At 48.8% G+C, this 20,055-nt stretch overlaps 1 protein-coding gene across 20 annotated transcripts in view; it reads right to left on the minus strand.

Moving 5' to 3' along the window:
- Positions 1-20,055, minus strand: part of ADGRL3 (adhesion G protein-coupled receptor L3) — an 817,914-nt gene that overhangs the window by 647,632 nt on the left and 150,227 nt on the right. The gene's annotated exons all lie outside the window — the stretch shown is intronic.

Below are 20,055 nucleotides of genomic sequence, written 5' to 3' on the forward strand. Positions count from 1 at the left end.
TAATACTAAACTCCTCCTAAAAATAGAATTATTCCTTTGGGATATATTTATAGCAAAAAAAAAAGTACCCAAAGCTATTAAATTTAAAATATCTTTATATTAATATAATTAGATTGAATCTTTTCTCTCGCAATGTTTAGGAATCTAGAAGTAGGGCCTGTTAATGTGGAGCCTACATTTTCAAAAGGGTCCCTTCATTTTGGCTTGCCTTTAGCTGGCCCTCTCTGTTCTGCAGTAAAGAAATATACACACGGTAATGTCACTTTGCTATGCTGTAAGGGATGCCACTGCATGGAGGAATTTTTGCTTCTTCTCATTTAGGGCATGTTCTCACCTGGGCCCACGGTTCTCCACTATACCTCCCTGATGTGGACGCTGCAGTATGAATGAAAAGATTGTTCAGTTCATATTCATGTAGTTCTCTTCAAGCAGGGCGACATTAATGCAAAGTGGGAACCTTTTCATTCGTGCCCCCAGCATCCACCCAGGGGAGTTACACCGCAGCGCTTTGGTGGCATTGCTATTCACTCCCCTGTAGTACAAACTGCAGGGGCAGCGTATCTGCACCTTGATTCAATTCAGTCTTTCTACTGACTCCGATTGGAGCAGGATCAGGCCCTCACAGTTCTACCGGCACTGCCATTTCTACACTGTACTAAACCCTTCAAACTTCATCCTCAGGCTGTACAACTTCTGTGAAACAAATCATCAGGTCAATTCAGTTTGTTTCACAAAGTACACAGCCTAAATATAAAAATACAGTCATGAACCGCAGGGAAATGACTAAGCCAAACTGAGTGCATTTAAACCCTTCAATTTAGTTTGCATGGAAGGACACACGGTTTTAAGACTTTTTCTGATTTAGACTTTAATCAAATTGCTACATTCCAAGACCTTAAGACTCAGATATGAATGGTGTTTTGCACGCACGAATGGGGCTCAGGAGGGATAAAGCACCCCCTTGCTCCCCTGCACAGACTACCTGCACCACAGGGGGGCAAGAGAAGATTTAACATCTGCATGTGGGTGGGAAGTAGGCCAACAGGGTCGGAGAGCTCTCCCCCAGCTCCACGCATCAACCAGTGCAGCTGAGCTGACACAACAAGGGAAGTAACTGGGCCAGCCGTACGGCTGGAAAAGATACATCCCCCTCCATCACCTCACCCCAGAATAAGGCAAGGAACCGGGAACCAGACTGAGTCACAATACATTCCCCAGGTCTGGTGAAGCACAATGAATTGCTGCCCTTACTTGTGGCAAAGCCACAATTGAGCCCTTGGTGGGGAGTGCGGGGGAGAGATGGGAATAGGAATACAGGAAAATGTTGCACTTCCACTCAGCTAACCTTGCTACCAAGTGACTGCAGGTGACGCAGTCGGCCATGTTGTTTCCTACTGAATATCACATGCCGTGTGAAAAACTAAACCTCAAGCCATCTGCACTGAGAATTCCACCCCCTTTCATTTCCATCAGAACATAAACATAAGAACATAAGTCCTTTCTTGTCTTCAGTTATAGTTTTGTGTCTTGACCTGAGCAGGTATCTTCTCTTTCAGGAACAGTTTTCACACTTGGGAGGCAAAGATTTAAGTAAAATCTGAGACAAGGGAGGATTTCCACCATCTCAGCAGAAATCTTCTTACATCTCAAATAAATGCACCTTATTAATTTATAGGGCCATCCTCCTAATAATGCAATTATCTGTCATGGGAGATATATCCGCGTATTGTCTGGGGAATATGATCTCTTTGTGATCTACATATTCCCAAAAAACTTTACTTGCAAGTTAGAACAGAAAACATTGGTCATTTTCAATATTTAAAATAAATTTAAAAAAAATAACAATGTTTTAAAAAATGTTGGACTGGGACCAAATCCCAAAGGTCTTACTGAGTTTTTACACAGTCCCTCACCCAGGAAATTTAATCCTAATGGAGACACTGGTTGTTTGCCTGGGTAAGCACTGTGTGAATAGGGAGATCCTGATCATACCTCTCGGTGTTAACACACCAATAACCCAGACCCAGCAAAGCACTTAAGAAAACATTTAGCTCCCAGTGAAGTCAAGTGCGTTGCTGAATCAGGGCCAGTGTAAGGGTCCTCTTGTGGCATTCCCTCTGCCTTCTGTTGGGGAGATGGGGTTTGTCTCTCAGCTTTCCTTCCACAACCTGTGAGAAAAATCAAGGGTCGGACCCACAAACCTGGGGGCAGTCCTGAAAGGTGTCCTGTACTGGGGGATCTGGTAAGGAGCACAAAGGCTGGTTGTATCAGCTTTCTATGGAAGTCCCACCTCGATGTGGACGTGTGGGAGAGAGGAGGAGGAAAGAAAGAAAACAGGACATTATCTGCATCTTTAGACACCTAAAGACCTTTGAAAACCAGGCCCCATGTGTCCTGCCTGGAGTCACCCTAGTTCACTCACTCGTCCATTAGTACATCCCTCCCCCACATGAATTCCTGGTCTCATGGAGCACCCTCTGCAGTGTCCCGAGAAAGGGGAAATGTTGCTGGGGAACAGGTTGCCCCTGCTTTCCACGTGCACAGGGGAAATGAGATCCACACACTAAGAGGACCCTCCGTGAGATGATCAAAAGACCCAAGTGAGACCTTTGTAAGGGCTGTGAGAGTTGGTCCATTGTTCGTAACTGAATAATCTCTGCCAAATCCCCCTCCCCCAAGTTACGCTGTTGAGAATTAATAGTTTATTATTATCTGTCATACAGTACCCCCTTAGAGCATCACCTAATATTGGGACCCCACTGTGATAGGCACTGCAGAAACAGATAGTAGAAGACAGTCCCTGCTCCAAAGCACTGAAGTGGACAGGACAGACAAAAGGTGGGAGGCGAAAGAGTCACAGAGAGATAGAGTGACTTGCCCAGGGTCACACAGCACATCAGTGACAGAGTCAGGAACAGAACCCAGGTCCCTTGAATCCCAGTCCAGTGCCCCGCCAACTAAATACATTGGCACCAAGAACTGAATATGGCCCAACAGGTATGGCTTCCAGTACATGCAACAACAGCACTGTACTCTCAACCATCTTTACAACCCTATTACATTCAGTGCATTTTATGCTTCGACATTACACTGCAGCACTGCTCTGGAGCCTCACACCTCCTGCCCTCATATGAATTAGAGCAGTGTTTCTCATCTACCGGTCCATGGACCGACACTGGTCCCTGAGATGTCCCTGACACAATTTAGGAAGGCAGCAAACCAGTCCCTGGTTTCCGAAACACTGAATCAGACAACCAAAGCCCTGTGTTATTCCAATTGCTGTGGGGCTGATAAATTGTAGCCCAAACTCCATCAAGAGCTTGGTCTTTATTAGTCCATTCTCCATCATTCAACATGTCTATAAGCTATTGCCAAACAGATTATACAGAGTATTCCATTTATATCCTGCAATCAGTAAGTAGGAAGCAAATTACATTATTCTGGTAACTGTTTAATGTTTGTCACCAGACATTCAAGCCTATGAAATGCTTACTTGCCCAATAAGTCGAAAACACACTATTCATCTGAATGGAAACCACAAAAAATAGCTGCAAAGAAATCTGTGTTCTAGCGTACAGTAAGAAGAAAATGAACTAATAAATACTGAAACAATGCTTTTTAGCACACAAAATAACACTTTAGTAATGCTTGAAGTTAATATGTACCATTTTGTTGTTTTCTGTGCACACTCAAAATGCCTTATTCTTTGCATACCATAAACTCTGCACAGTACAAGGTGAGATCAAAATCAATATTCAGGACCATGAAAATTAAAAGCAACATGAACTATATTAGTTTTGCCTACAACATTTTCTTATCTGCTATTTTCCCTCCCCTCTCTCTGGCCTTACTATAATCTTTCAACTACATGACAGACTTGTGGGATAAAAAGATTTCCTAACTTTCAAGTTATAGTAAAACCTCAGAGTTACAAACACGGTGGGAATGGTGGTTGTTCATAACTCTGTTCAAAACATTATGGTTGTTGTTTCAAAAGTTTACAACCGAACACTGACTTAATACAGCTTTGAAACTTTACTATGCAGAAGAAAAATGCTGCTTTTAACCATCTTAATTTAAATGAAACAAACACAGAACGTTTCCTTACTATGTCAAATCATTTTTTTAAAACTTTCCCTTTATATTTTTAGTAGTTTACGTTTAACACAGCACTGTACTGTATTTGTCTTTTTTTTTTTTGGTCTCTGCTGCTGCCTGATTGCGTACTTCCGGTTCCAAATAGATATGTGATTGACTGGTCAATTCGTAACTCTGGTGTTCGTACCTCTGAGACTCTAGTGTAATACCTTAAATACCTTTGAGGAGCTAGGCCTAAGCACTGAATCAACCTGTGGGACCAGCTTGTGGCTCTTCCATCATTGGTCTGATCCTGGAGATTGTGCAGAGGTGCAATGCCCCAGCAAGTAGGTACAATGACTCCAGGCGAAATGCAGCTGCTGCAATGCTTTTAGAAAGCTGTTCATCTTCATGGAACAACTTATGCTCTGCTGCTTCCCTTGGGGTAGCTTCCGACCCCTGAGAGTGCCAAAACCCAGGGACAAGCCCAGTGACTCAGTTGTATGCCCTCTCCTTCAGGCTCTGGGATCTTGCTGGTCCCTGTGATGAATGAGGCCCTTCCTAATTCTGTACTTTGGTCTTAGGAAGAGGGACATCTTTCCTCTTTGCTCATTTTGCTCTTCCCCTCCCTGACTCCTGCAACAGTCCTGGATGCTCAGCAGAGCATATGATTCTCTCTGCCTCCATGTAGGGCTCCAGAGAAAAACGGAATTCCTGCCCCTCCCACCCCCCACCCCACTGCTAGCCTCTTTGCAACCTATCAATGTACTACGGAGACATAAGAGTATTAATTATTAATCTCGTTTACGGAGTGTCACACTCAGCCCAACTCAGAAAGCTCTGCAGCTCCACCCAGAATAATGCAGGGGTGTGATCTCATTATTATGCTAGTGGAATTGCCCATCTACACAGAAGTACAATGGACTTCCTACAGAGTGCTGTCAAATGACCATGTAAACAAATTGAAGGGGTGTGGAGAAGCAGTTCTAGTTACCTTGAGTGTCACTTAGGAGTATACAGTCTTTAAAATACTGAGTAATGAAAAGGATGAGCTTAAGGCAGGGGTGGGCAAACCTTTTGGCCTGAGGGCCACATTGCGGTTGCAAAACTGTATGGAGGGCCAGGTAGGGAAGGCTGTGCCTCCCCAAACAGCCTGGCCCCGACCCCCATCCACCCCCTCCCAATTCTCACTCCTGACTGCCCTCCTCAGAACCTGTGACACATCCAACCCCCCCTGCTCCTTGTCCCCTGATAACTCCCTCCCAGAACCCCTCACCCCTAACCACCCACAGGACCCCACCCCCTATTCAATTCCCTGCTCCCAGTCCCCTGACTGCTCTGACTTCTATCCACACCCCCACTCCTGCCTGAGGATTCCCACACTTATCCAAGCCCCCGTCCCCTTACCGCCCCCCAGAACCTCCGCCCCATCTAACCGCCTCCTCCTCCTCAACTGCCCCCCGGGACCCTCCGCTCCCTTATCCAACCCCCCAACCTCCTTACCATGCCACTCAGAGCAGCATGTCTGGCAGCCGCGCCGCCCGGTTGGAGCCAGACACACTGCCGTACTGCCCGCACGGCAGCATGACTGCGGGGGAGGGAGAACAGTGGGGGAGGGGCTGGGAGCTCAAGCGCTGGGCTGGATGGTCCCGCGAGCCAGATGTGGGCCACGGGCCATAGTTTGCCCACCTCTGAGTTAAAGTCTACACTTTCAAAAGTGGACATGATTCCAGATACCTTCCCAATTTGAGACACCTTAAAGGTGTTTTTAGAAATGCTCAACACCCACCTTCTGCAAAATCCAGTCCCTTTATGGTGTCTCAAGCTGGATACCCCAAAAAACAAGGCATCCAGAAATACCAGTCACTTTAGAAAACATAGGCCGAAGAGTGGAGCTTGCAAAAGCACCTAAGTGGCTTAGAAGCACAAGTAGTCCCATTGACTTTCAATGAGATCTGCGTTCCTGAGTAACTCAGATGGTTTTGAAAATGCAGTCCAAATTTTAGACTTTCTAGCCCAGTAAGGCCTCCTGTTTTCAATTACAGCAAACAATACAGGCCTCTGCACTATCTCTACATGCAAAACGCAAATCCACTCCTTGCAAGGACTTTGGCACTGTGAGACCAAGACACCTTTAAGGATTGAAGATCAAATCCAAGAAGAATTGTGATGTGAGGGAAATTAGAAAAATGAATCCATAAAGCCTGTTGTTGGAATAATTTTACAAGTCAGAAGGCTCGTGCATTTACGTTTGGAGACAGTGAAGGGGCATGTAGCCATATAGTCTGTCTACAGAGTTGATATTCTTTAGTTTTATTCAGATACATAATAGATCAGTTAAACACTCCATTGTACATGTGTTACAACCAAGCTTTACAAAATCTGTCAAATTACAATCCTTGGAAAGCTCGCCAGCCAAACAACTGTAACAGGCAATTTGAGAAGATACTCCCCAGGAATTAAAATTTTGTAAACATACATTTCAGCTAATTGCATTCTTGTTCTCAGTACACTGAAGGCACCATTTAGCCAAAGCATTTGTCAACAGAGTTTAGTTCCTTTAATTTAATGAACACTGAGCCTGTGTTAGGCTCAACTGGTATATGGTCAGGATCAACGTGCAATGCTAATGGAGAAAGGATGTCTAATATCATTTCAAGTGTTTAAGTTACAGCCAAGTCTACTGAGGCAAAACTATTTTATCTGTTTTGCTCAGGCAAACAGTGAGACAGATTTGAAAGAGTTTCCATGGGAAGAACTGATTCTTAAATGGTCACATAGATCAAAGAATTAAATTTCCACTATTAATTACAACTAGCATGTCCAAACCTGTAGCTGGAAGTAATTATTTTGCCAGCAAGTTATATCATTAGTAACAGCAATACAGTACTGGTGCTGTCACGAACCACCTCACTTTTTAAAAGCAATATGGCTGCCCCCAACAACAGGCTTAGACAGGACAGTGCCAATTGTAATTCAGAACAGAACCTCCCACTCCCAATGAAGTCAGTGTCAAAACTTCACTTCAGAAGGACTGGCCCCTGATTTGCAGTTCCATTTCACCACTCGGGTGGATTATCCATTATACAAAATCTTTACATTAAGAATGTATGCATTTCTAAAAGCCATGTTCTAGCCCAGCCACAGGTTATCAGGCCGAATGCAGGAATCACGGGTAGAATTCTCTGGCCTGTGCAATGCTAGAGGTCAGACTCACTATACGATCATAACGCTTCCTTAAAATCTAGTAAGTTACATGAAGAAAAACATCTTAGTTTTCAAACTTTCACGCTTCTAAGCTGAATCACATGGGGTAACGTTCTGCTTAAAGCAATGGTTGTGACTGAGAAAAAGCAGAAAGGACTGCATTTGGTGGGAACACTGCTCTACCTTCTAAGAGTCATCGGAATACAGTAGTTGTGTCTGTTCTGGTCAAAGTATTTCCCAGGGAACGATCTGTGGAATCCATGTATTATGCACTTTGGGAATTTCAGAGAAATAAGAAGAGAGGTTGATATTTTCTAAAAGATATTGGTCTTCATCTGTTCAGAGAAAAATACATTCAAACACATATAGCATTTTAGAGTAATATTATTCTATTACTTTCCAATGATTAGGATATGGCTAACCTCTTTGAGGAGCTAGTTATTCCTTCCAGAGGTTCCTGCTATACAGTCAGTTTTGACTGGAAACTCAAAATGTTTAAGGCACTAAGCAGTGGCCAAACAGTTCACGTTGTCCTCACTGCACTGGCAGCTATCGTTCCAAATGCTAAAGTTATCTTCATGCAGATTTCAAAAGGCCAGTGTTTATGCATGTAGATTCTGAAGGGCATTTGCTGGATGGCTGACACACACTGACAGCAAGCACATCTCCAGGAATGGAATGAGCAGGAAAGACTGCCTGAATAATTGATGTGCTTTTACTCTGCCCGATAGCCCAGTTATTATATTGTTCACTCTCTTCAACTGCCTGTGGTTTCTAAATTAATTAGAAATCTTAATGTCATGGCCAACCAGTTAAAAAAAGGCACTGAATACAAAATAAGATGGGAGTGGTATTAATGCCCTTGAGCCCTGGAAATTCTTACTTTGGCCTGGTCATGCAGAGAATAAAACACAGCCAGGTTTCTAGAATTCAGTATCTCTGAGTAATCCTGGTTTCTGAGGTTATAAGGGACTCTTATGCCAAGTGTATGAAGCCTCAAGAGTAAGACTCCTATTTCATATGGGTGGGGATTCAGCCCAAGTGGTCCATCATGACAGATGCAGAAAACACTACCCTAGAAGAACTCACACATGCCAGTTGGGATTTGCTCAACGTGATGGAGAACAACCTAAATATACAAAACATACTTCAACCAGAGCTGCTGTTACCTAGTGCCACACTGCACAAAATGTAAAAAAAACTTAGTAGTTACTATATGCACAGCTGACCTACGCCTATAGGTTTATCCAGCCAAATGACTAGCCAGGAATCCTTCCACAGCTAAAATGAACTGCTCACTACTTACTGCCTCATCTCAGAGAGAAGAGAGAGGCTAATAAATATTACATATTCATCAAATAGACAAATATGACAATAAATACCAATTAGTATTTGTTTGGACCATGCATAGCCTTATTTTCTTACAATACTGCGCTGCTCCTACTAACATTCTAAATCAAGAGTGTCCACAGCATTTCAGAAAAGCAATGGGAATAATTCAGATATTTGAGGATTACAGCACACAGGGTTACTTTCCAAGTCCTTGGAAAGCGTTTAGTCATGCTCTATTTTTGCGGTATTTTTTAGTTTCTTATTTTTCTGAAAACAGCAATAGAATTTAAAATCTGATTTACAACTGTAAGCACTCAAAAAACATAATAAATAAAAATGAATGGTTTCACTGAAATTATTTTAAATTTCTCAGCAAGTTAGGGACTAATATTTCACTTTCCTATAAAAGAGCACCAAGTAATCAAAACGTCAAGTAAAATACAATAGTGCAGCATAACCTCTCTCTTTGCCAACATATAGCATTGTTATTGTAACCTGCAGGATATCTAGAATATAATTCTACAGGAGCCATTAATACCTTTTTATGTTCACTTTTTTAAAATTCAGGGACTTACATGATTTTAGAAAAAAATCAGATTGTGATTCTCTCTCTTTGACATGCATAATACAGCATGCACTCAGAACAGTGAGTGTTCAAATCCTAATAGACAACTATCCCCAATTACCATTTACAGATAACTTGTCTCTGAATTATCATTTCAGGTGGAGAGAAAAAAAAACAAGCTAGGCTAGATGACAGGGAGATCTCAAAGACAGAAGTTCTCATGGAGCTTTAAACAGCATTATAATTCCTAATGCAATTACTTGCTAAAAGAATTTCACCCATCATCATTAGCAAGGCAATTGAAATCTGTAAGAGGAGAAACTACAGAGGGTGATATTTCTGTAAAAAGACCAATACAGTTATATTTAAACGCTTTTTGGAGGCTAAACATTTGGTCCATACATTTCCCCTGCATGTATTCTTGCCAGGTATATATTTGGTATTAAACTGCAAACACAGTACAGCCCTATAAAAGGACCTGAAGAAGCCGCGTATTTCATAGACTCAGATTTTAGGTGATCATTATGGTCACGTCTGGGTTTAGTCTGACTTTCTGCACATTGCAGGCCACAGAACTTCACCCACCCACTCCTGTAACAGACCCCTAGCCTTTGGCTCAGTTACTGAGTTATCCTCAAATCATGATTTAAAGACTTCAAGTTACAGACAATCCACCATTTACTCTAGTTTAAATCTGCAGGCAACCTGTGACCCATGCTGCAGACGAAGGCAAACACACACACCCTTGCCCCCCCAGGTTTCAGCCAATCTGCTCTGGGAAAAAACTCCATCCTGATCCAAATATGGTGATCAGGGAACCCTGAGCGCAAGCTCCACCAGCAAGGCACATGAAAAAGAATACCCTGTAGTAATTCAGAGCCCTCCCCATGTAATGTCCCATCACCGGCTGCTGGAGAAATTTCCTACTGGCCGTCACAGTTGGGTCACATGCCATTGTAGGCAGTTTCATCATACCCCTCCCCCACAATAAACTTAACAAGCTCGGTCTTGAAGCCAGTTAGGCTGTTTGCCCCCACTGCTCTTCTTGGAAGGCTCTTCCAAACCTTCATCTAATTTCAATCCTAAACTTGTTGCTGGCTGGTTTATATCCATTTGTGCTTGTGTCTACATTGGTCCCTAACTTAAATAACTCATCTCCCTCCCTGCTATTTATCCCTCTGGTGTATGTATAGAGAACAATCATATCTCCTCTCAGCCTTCATTTGGTTAGGCTAAACAAGCCAAGCTCTTTGAGTCTCCTCTCATAAGGTAAGTTTCCTCTGGTCATGCTAATAGCTCTTCTCTGCACCTGTTCCAGTTTTAATTCATCTTTCTTAAACATGGGAGGCCAAAACTGCACACAGTATTCCAGATGAGGTCTCACCAGTGTCTTGTATAATGGTGCTAACACTTCCCTATCTCTACTATAAATGCCTTGCCTGATGCATCCATGGATTGCATTAGCCTGTTTCACAGCCATATCACATTGGCAGCTCATAGTCATCCTGTGATCAACCAGGTCCTTCTCTTCCTCTGTGGCTTCCAACTGATACATCCCCAGCTTTTGGCAAAAATTCTTGTTGTAGCCGTTAAGTGCATGACCTTGCACTTTGCATTGTTAAATTTCACGCCACTTCTATTAGTCTAGTTTTCAAGTAACCATTTCTGACTTTTATGCCTCATTATTTGTATTTACTTAAAATATCTCTCTCTCTCTCTCTCTCTCTCTGTAGTTAATAAAGTTGTTTTCTCTAAACCAGTGTGCTCAAAAAGACGGTTACTCACCTTTGTAACTGTTGTTCTTCGAGATGTGTTGCTCACATCCATTCCAGTTAGGTGTGCGCGCCGCGCGTGCACGTTCGTCGGAAACTTTTTTACCCTAGCAACTCCAGTGGGCCGGCAGGTCGCCCCCTAGAGTGGCGCCGCCATGGCGCTCTATATATACCCCTGCCGGCCCGCCCGCTCCTCAGTTCCTTCTTGCCGGCTACTCCGACAGTGGGGAAGGAGGGCGGGTGTGGAATGGATGTGAGCAACACATCTCGAAGAACAACAGTTACAAAGGTGAGTAACCGTCTTTTCTTCTTCGAGTGATTGCTCACATCCATTCCAGTTAGGTGACTCCCAAGCCATACCTAGGCGGTGGGGTCGGAGTGAGAAGTCGCGGCCCGGAGCACCGCAGTTCCGAAGGCCGCATCCTCCCTCGACTGCTGGACCAGGGCGTAGTGGGAAGCAAAAGTGTGGACCGATGACCAGGTTGCTGCCCGACAGATTTCCTGGATGGGCACACGGGCTAGGAAAGCCAGCGATGACGCCTGCGCCCTGGTAGAATGCGCAGTCACACGGCCCGCAGGGACATGGGCCAAGTCATAACAAGTCCTGATACAGGACGTAACCCAAGAGGATATCCTCTGGGAGGAGATAGGAAGACCTTTCATACGATCTGCTACCGCCACGAAAAGTTGGGGGGATTTTCGGAAGGGCTTAGTCCTGTCTATGTAGAACGCGAGAGCCCTACGGACATCCAGCGAGTGGAGCTGCTGCTCCCTGCCTGAGGAGTGAGGTTTTGGGAAAAAAACCGGAAGGAAAATCTCTTGGTTGACATGGAAGGCTGAGACCACCTTGGGCAGAAAAGCAGGGTGTGGTCTCAGCTGCACCTTGTCCTTGTGGAAGACCGTATATGGGGGGTCTACCACAAGAGCTCGGAGCTCCGACACCCGTCTAGCTGAGGTGACAGCCACTAGAAAGGCAGTTTTCCAAGAGAGGTAGAGCAGGGAGCAAGTAGCTAACGGCTCAAAGGGGGGCCCCATGAGTCGGGACAACACCAGGTTAAGATCCCAGGTGGGAGCAGGGGGACGGACGTTAGGGAATAAACGTTCCAGCCCTTTAAGGAATCTCGACACCGTCGGGTGAGAAAAAACGGAGCGACCGTCCGCACCCGGGTGAAAGGTGGAGATAGCAGCTAGGTGGACTCGCAACGACGATAAGGCCAGACCTTGCCCTTTGAGGGACAAAACGTAGTCTAATATTTCGGAAACCGAAACTTCCATAGGGCGGAGATTTCTCTCTACGCACCAACAGGAGAAGCGCTTCCATTTCGCTGAATACGTGGCTCTTGTGGACGGTTTCCTGCTGCTCAAGAGCACCTCTCTCACAGGCGTGGAGCATCGCAGCTCTGGGCCAGTCAGCCACGCAGGAGCCACGCCGCTAGGTGCAGCGACTGCAGGTCTGGGTGACACAGGGTCCCGTGGTCCTGGGTAATCAGGTCCGGATGAAGGGGCAGGGGAACTGGGTCGGCTATGGCCAAGTCCAGCAGCATGGTGTACCAGTGCTGCCTGGGCCACGCCGGGGCTACCATGATCACGAGCGCCTTGTCCCTGCGCACCTTCAGGAGGACCTTGTGGACCAGAGGGAACGGGGGAAATGCATAGTACAGGTGGGTCGACCACCGGATGAGGAAGGCGTCCCCTATCGACCCCGGTTCCCTGCCCTGAAAGGAGCAGAATGCTGGGCACTTCCTGTTCCCCCTGGACGCAAAGAGGTCCACCCGGGGATAACCCCACCTCCGGAAAATGGAGAGAGCGACATCCGGGCGAAGGGACCACTCGTGCGACAGGAAGGATCTGCTCAGTCGATCTGCCAGAGTGTTCCGTACTCCAGGGAGGAAGGAAGCCCTGAGGTGAACGGAATGGGCTACGCAAAAGTCCCAGAGACGTATCGCCTCGTGGCACAGGGAGGAGGACCTGGTGCCGCCCTGCTTGTTGATATAGTACATCGTCGTCGTGTTGTCCGTAAACACGGCGACACAACGACCCTGAAGCTGATGACAAAACGCTTGACAAGCAAGGCGGACCGCTCTCAACTCCCGTATGTTGATGTGGAGCCCCACCTCCTCCTGGGACCACAGGCCCTGTGTCCGCAGGGTCCCCAGGTGGGCCCCCCAGCCCAGATCTGAGGCATCCGTTGTCAGGGATACCGATGGCTGAGAGGGGTGAAAGGGAAGACCCGCACATAACACGGACTGGTCCAACCACCAGCCGAGAGAGTCCAAGACCTTCTGGGGGATTGTGACTAACATGTCTAAAGGTTGCCTTTGCGGCCTGTAACGGCTGATAAGCCACAGCTGGAGAGGCCTCATGTGGAGCCGAGCGTAGCCGGTCACAAAAGTGCACGCTGCCATGTGGCCTAACAGGGTTAGACATGTCCTTACTGACGTCAACGGGGCTGACCGCAAACGCTGAACGATCGCCGCCATGGTCTGGAACCGTTGCAGAGGCAGCGAGGCCCTGCCCATCGTGGCGTCCAAGACCGCCCCGATAAATTCCACCTTTTGCGTGGGCCTCAGAGTGGATTTGTCTGTGTTTATCAGGAGGCCCAGACTTGCAAATACGGCGGTGATCAGGCGGACATGGCTGCTGACCTGCTGCTCCGACGTGCCCCGAATCAACCAGTCGTCCAGATAAGGGAACACGTGGACACGGTTGCGTCGAAGATGCGCCACGACAACTGCCATGCATTTTGTAAACACCCTTGGGGCCGTGGACAGGCCGAAAGGGAGGACTGCAAACTGATAATGAAGAGCCCCCACAACGAAGCGGAGAAAGCGTCTGTGGCGCGGCCAAATGGCAATATGAAAATACGCGTCCTGCATGTCGAGGGCGGCGTACCAGTCTCCCGGATCCAGGGATGGAATAATGGTCCCCAGGGATACCATGCGGAACTTCAACTTCACGAGGTATTTGTTGAGTTCTCGCAGGTCGAGGATAGGCCTGAGGCCCCCCTTGGCCTTGGGGATCAGAAAGTAGCGGGAATAAAACCCCTTGCCTTTCTCGTTTTCCGGAACCGCCTCTATGGCTCCTTTGCTGAGGAGCGTCTGCACCTCCTGTCGAAGGAATTGCTCGTGAGAGGGGTCCCTGAAGAGGGACGAGGAAGGAGGGCGGGAAGGAGGAAACGAAACAAACTGCAGGCGGTATCCCGTCTGCACCAGGTTTAAGACCCAGCGGTCCGATGTTATTTGGGACCACGCCGGGAGGAAAAACGAAAGGCGGTTTGAAAACGGGGGGAAAGGATCCATAGGGGAAACTGCTACAGCGCCCTCGGGCGCACCTTCAAAATGAAGGCTTAGGACCAGGCGGGGGTTTCGAGGAGCCTTGGTTCTGCCCCCCTTGGTTCCCAGACTGCCTGCGCCTGCCGTTCCTGCCGCGGCGCCTGTAAGGGTCCTGCCGCTGGCGGAACTGGGAAAACGGCCTACGGTACGGCTGCTGCTGTGGCCTAAAGGGTCTACGCTGCGTCACGGGGGTGTGCATCCCGAGGGACCGCGCAATGACCCGGTTGTCCTTCAGACTCTTGAGTCTGGGGTCTGTCTTTTCCGAAAACAGGCCCTGGCCTTCGAAAGGAAGGTCCTGTATCGTGTGCTGGAGCTCTGGCGGAAGGCCGGAAACCTGCAGCCAGGAGATGCGACGCATCGTAACTCCCGACGCGAGGGTACGGGCAGCCGAGTCCGCAGCGTCCAAGGATGCTTGTAAGGCCGTGCGCGCGACCTTTTTGCCCTCGTCCAGGATGGCCGTAAACTCCTGGCGAGCATCCTGTGGCAGCAGCTCTTTAAATTTGTCCACTGCCACCCAGGAGTTAAAAGCGTACCTGCTCAGCAGGGCCTGCTGATTAGAGACCCTGAGCTGCAGGGCCCCAGCCGAATATACCTTACGGCCAAGGAGGTCCATGCGCCTGGCCTCTCTGGATTTGGGGGCCGGAGCCTCCTGGCCGTGACGCTCCCTATCGTTCACCGACTGCACCACCAGTGAACCGGGAGTCGGGTGAACGTGCAAGTATTCATACCCCTTGGAAGGGGCCATGTACTTTCTCTCGACTCCTTTCGCTGTCGGAGGGATGGAGGCCGGGGACTGCCAGATAGTATTGGCATTGGCCTGAATGGTCCGTACAAAGGGCAGGGCGACCCTGGTGGGAGCATCGGAAGAGAGGATGGTAACAATCGGGTCCTCTATCTCCGAGACCTCCTCTGCCTGCAGACTCAGGTTTTGGGCCACCCGCCTGAGGAGGTCCTGGTGCGCCCTGAGATCCAGCGGGGGGGGACTGATGGAGGAGGTACCCGCCACCGCCTCATCCGGGGAGGAGGATGAGGAGACCCCAGGCACGATAGTGTCCAACTGAGGGTCTTCCTCAGCCCTCGCCTCTACCTCCGGAGCCACAGCGGAGTCCTGCTGTTTGGACCCTTCCTCCGCCTCCGGGGAGGGAGGGGGGCGAGACAAGGAGGCTTCAGGGGCCCTACGCTCCGCATTCGCCGGTGTGGGAGGGAGCTGCTGGGGGCCCTGGGCCTGATGGTATGCCCAGGGTGTCCAGAATCCCCACTGTGGTGGGCCTTGGTCTTCCAGCGGCGGATCCCCGAAGAGCGCCGCCTGCCGGTCGGTGCCGAGCGCATACGCACTGTCCGCCTGCGAAGATACGGACGGCTGTCTCGAGGGCCACGGCGGGGCCGACCCCGGATGGTACGGGCCGGCGCGGGCCGGCACGGAGGATCGTCTCGGTGCCGGGGACCGGTGCCGGGAGTCGTATCGGTGCCGGGATCGGGACCGGGACCTGGATCTGTCACGGTGCCGGGATCCTGATCGGTACCGGGTGTCGCTTCGGTAGCGGGACCTACCACCGGCTCGGCGCCGGGAGGTCGACCGAGACCGGGACCTGCCACCATCTCGGTGCCGGGAGGTCGACCGGGACCTACCACCGGCTCGGCGCCGGGAGGTCGACCGAGACCGGGACCTGCCACCAGCTCGGTGCCGGGAGGTCGACCGGTGCGGCGAGTAGCGATGGGACCTGCTCCTGGAGTCGCGGTGCCGGTGACGCCGACTGGAGCTTGACCGCGACCGTCCGGAGGTCGACCGTTGCCGCGAGTGCGACCGGTGCCGCTGAGGGGAGCGGTGCCGGGACTGCGAGCGGCGTCGGGATCTGGAGCGCCCAAGACGTCGGGACCTAGATGGCGAAGGACTGTCTCTGGGCGGCGCCGACATCATGGGCTTGCCCCTGGACACGACCCGCACCGGAGGTACCGGGGGTGGCAGCCGAGTGGGCTCCGTCAGGGCAATAAGGTCCCGAGCCGAGGCGAAGGTCTCCGGTGTTGACGGACCACTATCTCAACCCCAGATCTCATGGGGGAGCTCGGCGGCACCGGACTCAACGGACCCGCCTGGCCCGGAGTCAACGGTGCTGACGGTGCCGGCGGTGCCGCGGCCGATGTCGAGGCCGGGCGCTCAAGCCGGGTCTGCCTGGCCGGAGTAGCAGACTTCGACGGCCTAGGCTGTGATTCCGGTGCCGGAGAAGGTCGGTGCCGAGGAGTCTTCTCGGTGCCGGAGCGATCCGGTGCCGGTGCCGAGACCACGGTCCGCGAAGTCGACGGGTCAAGTGCCGCCTCCATTAGGAGAGTTCGGAGTCTCTGATCTCTCTCCTTTTTTGTCCTCGGCTTGAAAGCCTTACAGATGCGGCACTTGTCAGACCTGTGCGATTCCCCGAGGCACTTCAGGCACGCTTCGTGGGGATCGCTGGTGGGCATGGGCTTCTTGCAGGCCGCACACTGCTTGAAGCCCGGCGAAACAGGCATGAGCCTGGCGCCGGGTGCCGGGAAGGGCTAAGCCCCCGGCCAAGAACTATTTAACAACTATTGACTAAACTATTTACTTAACAACACTAATTAACACTATATAGAACTAGAGATAAGCGATTGAAAACTAGGAGAGCTAGGGACGTGGAGGACAGCTAAGCCGCGCTCCACAGTTCCAACGACCGACACGGCGGTAAGAAGGAACTGAGGAGCGGGCGGGCCGGCAGGGGTATATATAGAGCGCCATGGCGGCGCCACTCTAGGGGGCGACCTGCCGGCCCACTGGAGTTGCTAGGGTAAAAAAGTTTCCGACGAACGTGCACGCGCGGCGCGCACACCTAACTGGAATGGATGTGAGCAATCACTCGAAGAAGAACTGAAGTGTCTGGTAACGCCATGTAGGGTAACAAGTTGTATGCATATTATTCCCTTAAAGAAATAACACACTCAGTGTATTTGCACTATCCAGGAGAGGGCTGGGCAGTACAGGACATGTGTCTCTGGGGGAACACGTGGGACTGGGAGTGTGCTGGGGTCACCCTGTGATAATCTGTAAAGCTGGTGAGAGCCAAAGGGTGGCTGGCTGGCTGTAGCACACACACAGACATGGCTGGGAGTGACTTGCATGCTGGAGGCTGTTTATGAGCAGCAAGACATTATAAAGGGCCCCCAGGCTACAGGGCAGGGGTGACACAGCTACTCAACACCCTGGATTGTGCCCTGGTATGTCCGGGCTGGTCTGCAACCCTCCCCTACAATTTTTTTCCCCTTTCTTGGGATGCAGGCTTCAGGAACTCTGACAAAGTAATTTCAAACCTCCTCCACATTCAGATCCTTGAATTCTTCAGTCCAATCCATCCCCCTAATTTCCTGATTTTTGTTTGCCTTTTTCAAATCAAAGACCCTTGTTGCAGACTTGTTCATCCTTCCATTTAATTTAGACTGAACTAGCTCATGATCATCTGAACCAAGGTTGTCCTACTTGTTAGCACTATCAGTACTGGCACAATCTTTCCTCTTAATGTCCATTCTCCTACCCTCTCCTGTTCCTTTCTCCATTGCTGCATCCTCTCTTTCTTGATTTCCCATCTGTATCCCCTGAACTCCTAGTTTAAAGTTCTTTTAATCAGTTGTGCCAGTCCTCTGTCCATGAATGCCTCCCAGTGGTCAAACATCCCAAAGCCCGCCTTATAGCATCATTGCCTGAGCCATCTGTTGATCACCATAATCTTGTCTCACTTTCATTCTTCTCCTGTAGGGACAGGTAAAATTCCACTGAAGATCTCCCAGGCCTCCAATTCCTTAAGCGTCTTCCCCAGCCTGGTACAATCTCCCCTGATGTGTTCCAGCAGAAATCTAGCAGTACCATTTGTTCCCATGTGAAGGACAATAATTGGCTTTCTTCCTGCTATCATTAGGATCCGCTTCAAACTCAGATCCACATCCTGTATCTTGAGCTCCCAGCAGATAGCACACCCTTCTGTTATCCAGATCAGCTCTGGTGATAGGCCTCTCCGTTCTTCTCAGTAGGGAGTCCTCAGTGATGTAGACTTGCCTCTTCCTGGGGTTGGAGTGATTCTCTGGCCTTCCTCCTCCTGTTCTTTCGGAGTCCCAGTCCTCTTCTCTTTTTGTTCTTCCTTGCAATCTTCTGCAAGTCATCTTCTCTCCTCTGGGGCTCTAAACTCGGGCTATCTCTACTGCTTCATCCCCTCTTCCTGTAGAACTATCTACTCTTCTCTTCTTCCTTTCTCTCCCACCTCTGTAACTACCTGCTGCACGCCTTCATTATCCAACTCAGCAAACCTGTAACTCAGCTCTATTTCTCCATCATTAGCCGGCCCTGACCTCTGCTTGGTTCTTCCAGTCACATACTTCCATTGGCCACATTCCCCACCCAGCAGTCTCCTCTCACAGTTCTCCAGTCCATAGTTTCCATCTGCATCTCCAGACCTTGGATATTCTCTTCCATAAGCACTTCATACAAACAAACAAAGCTCTTTTTGGGTCCCTGCCCCAGGATAATGTACATCCCACAGCTTCCACATCCGGTTATCTTCATTGTCGCTTCCATTCTTTGGGTCACAACCACTGCTGCCTCTGTATCCGTCATAGTTTTCCTGCCTAAACACCTGGCAAGAGAAAAACCAACCCACACACAAAACAAAACCACAACACCACACACCCCCTTCCAGAAATTCCCCTTATAAACTCCCTCTCAAACTCTCCTGTTTTCAGCTCTGTTTGTTGGATGGCTTCTTTATAGGTCCCCTAATCATGGAAGCCCCACCCACTATTCAGGGCTCTGCTGTGATCAAAGGTTCTGCTGCTCTCACAGCACACTTCCCTCTACCAGCCTTTCCAGATGAATGTGGAGTTAGATCTATTTCTAGACAAGAAATATATACATTTCTAAAGCCTACACATGCCTACATAACAAAAGATATCCTTGTAATATTCTAGTCTATTTATTTTTGCTGTCTTTGCTTATTGATCGCTACTGAAGTGTGCTGTGCTAATTTATCAAGGATGCAGCAATGCAGAGGTAGAGAATTTAAGTCATCACTCCACTGCATTTTTCAAAAGAGAGCAGTGAAATAATGTCTCATAATAATCCTTTAAATGTTTCCGCAGGCTCTCTCCTGATCTTCATGTAATTTCCTCTCCTTAGGTTCTTTGTATTGTGGTTACATTTTCTGGTGGGTTAGTTCTCAAAGTCTGCTTATTTATATTAAAAACATCCCACACATACAATCCTTTCTTTCACTCTAAACTCTGTGGCATCTCTGATTTCTCCCCACTTTGAAACTAAACTTTGGGACCCATTCCCTCCCCTACATCCCGGGGCACAGGGAAGTCTGCACCCCTAGTTCCATGCCTTGGAATCACAAGAGGAAGGAGTGCTTCCCCACCAATGGAAGCCAGCCATGGGTGACTTGAGCTCTGCAGTGCTCACATAGGTAAGGTGAGGAAACCCTCCCAACTTTGTAGAGCAGCTTGGCAAAGAAACTAGAGATTGAGGCTGTAGCAACGTATATGGCTTCCCCTTCTGCTGTTTGCAATCCCTTCAGTCAGGAGCTGCCCTGAGCAGTATGGCTCATGCAAGAGCGATGACCACCATTTTGCTTCATGCTAGAGATTGAAACAGGGACCTCCACACTTGCCCAAAGCTATACAAGAATATTAAATAACTACATCAGGTGAACAAAGCAAAAGTAGATGATTGCACAGCCTTTTTCACTGGAGCGTATGAACACCTGTTTTTCTCTTT

The sequence above is a fragment of the Gopherus evgoodei genome, chromosome 5 (assembly GCF_007399415.2).
Source record: "Gopherus evgoodei ecotype Sinaloan lineage chromosome 5, rGopEvg1_v1.p, whole genome shotgun sequence".
In the NCBI taxonomy this organism is placed as follows: domain Eukaryota; kingdom Metazoa; phylum Chordata; order Testudines; family Testudinidae; genus Gopherus; species Gopherus evgoodei.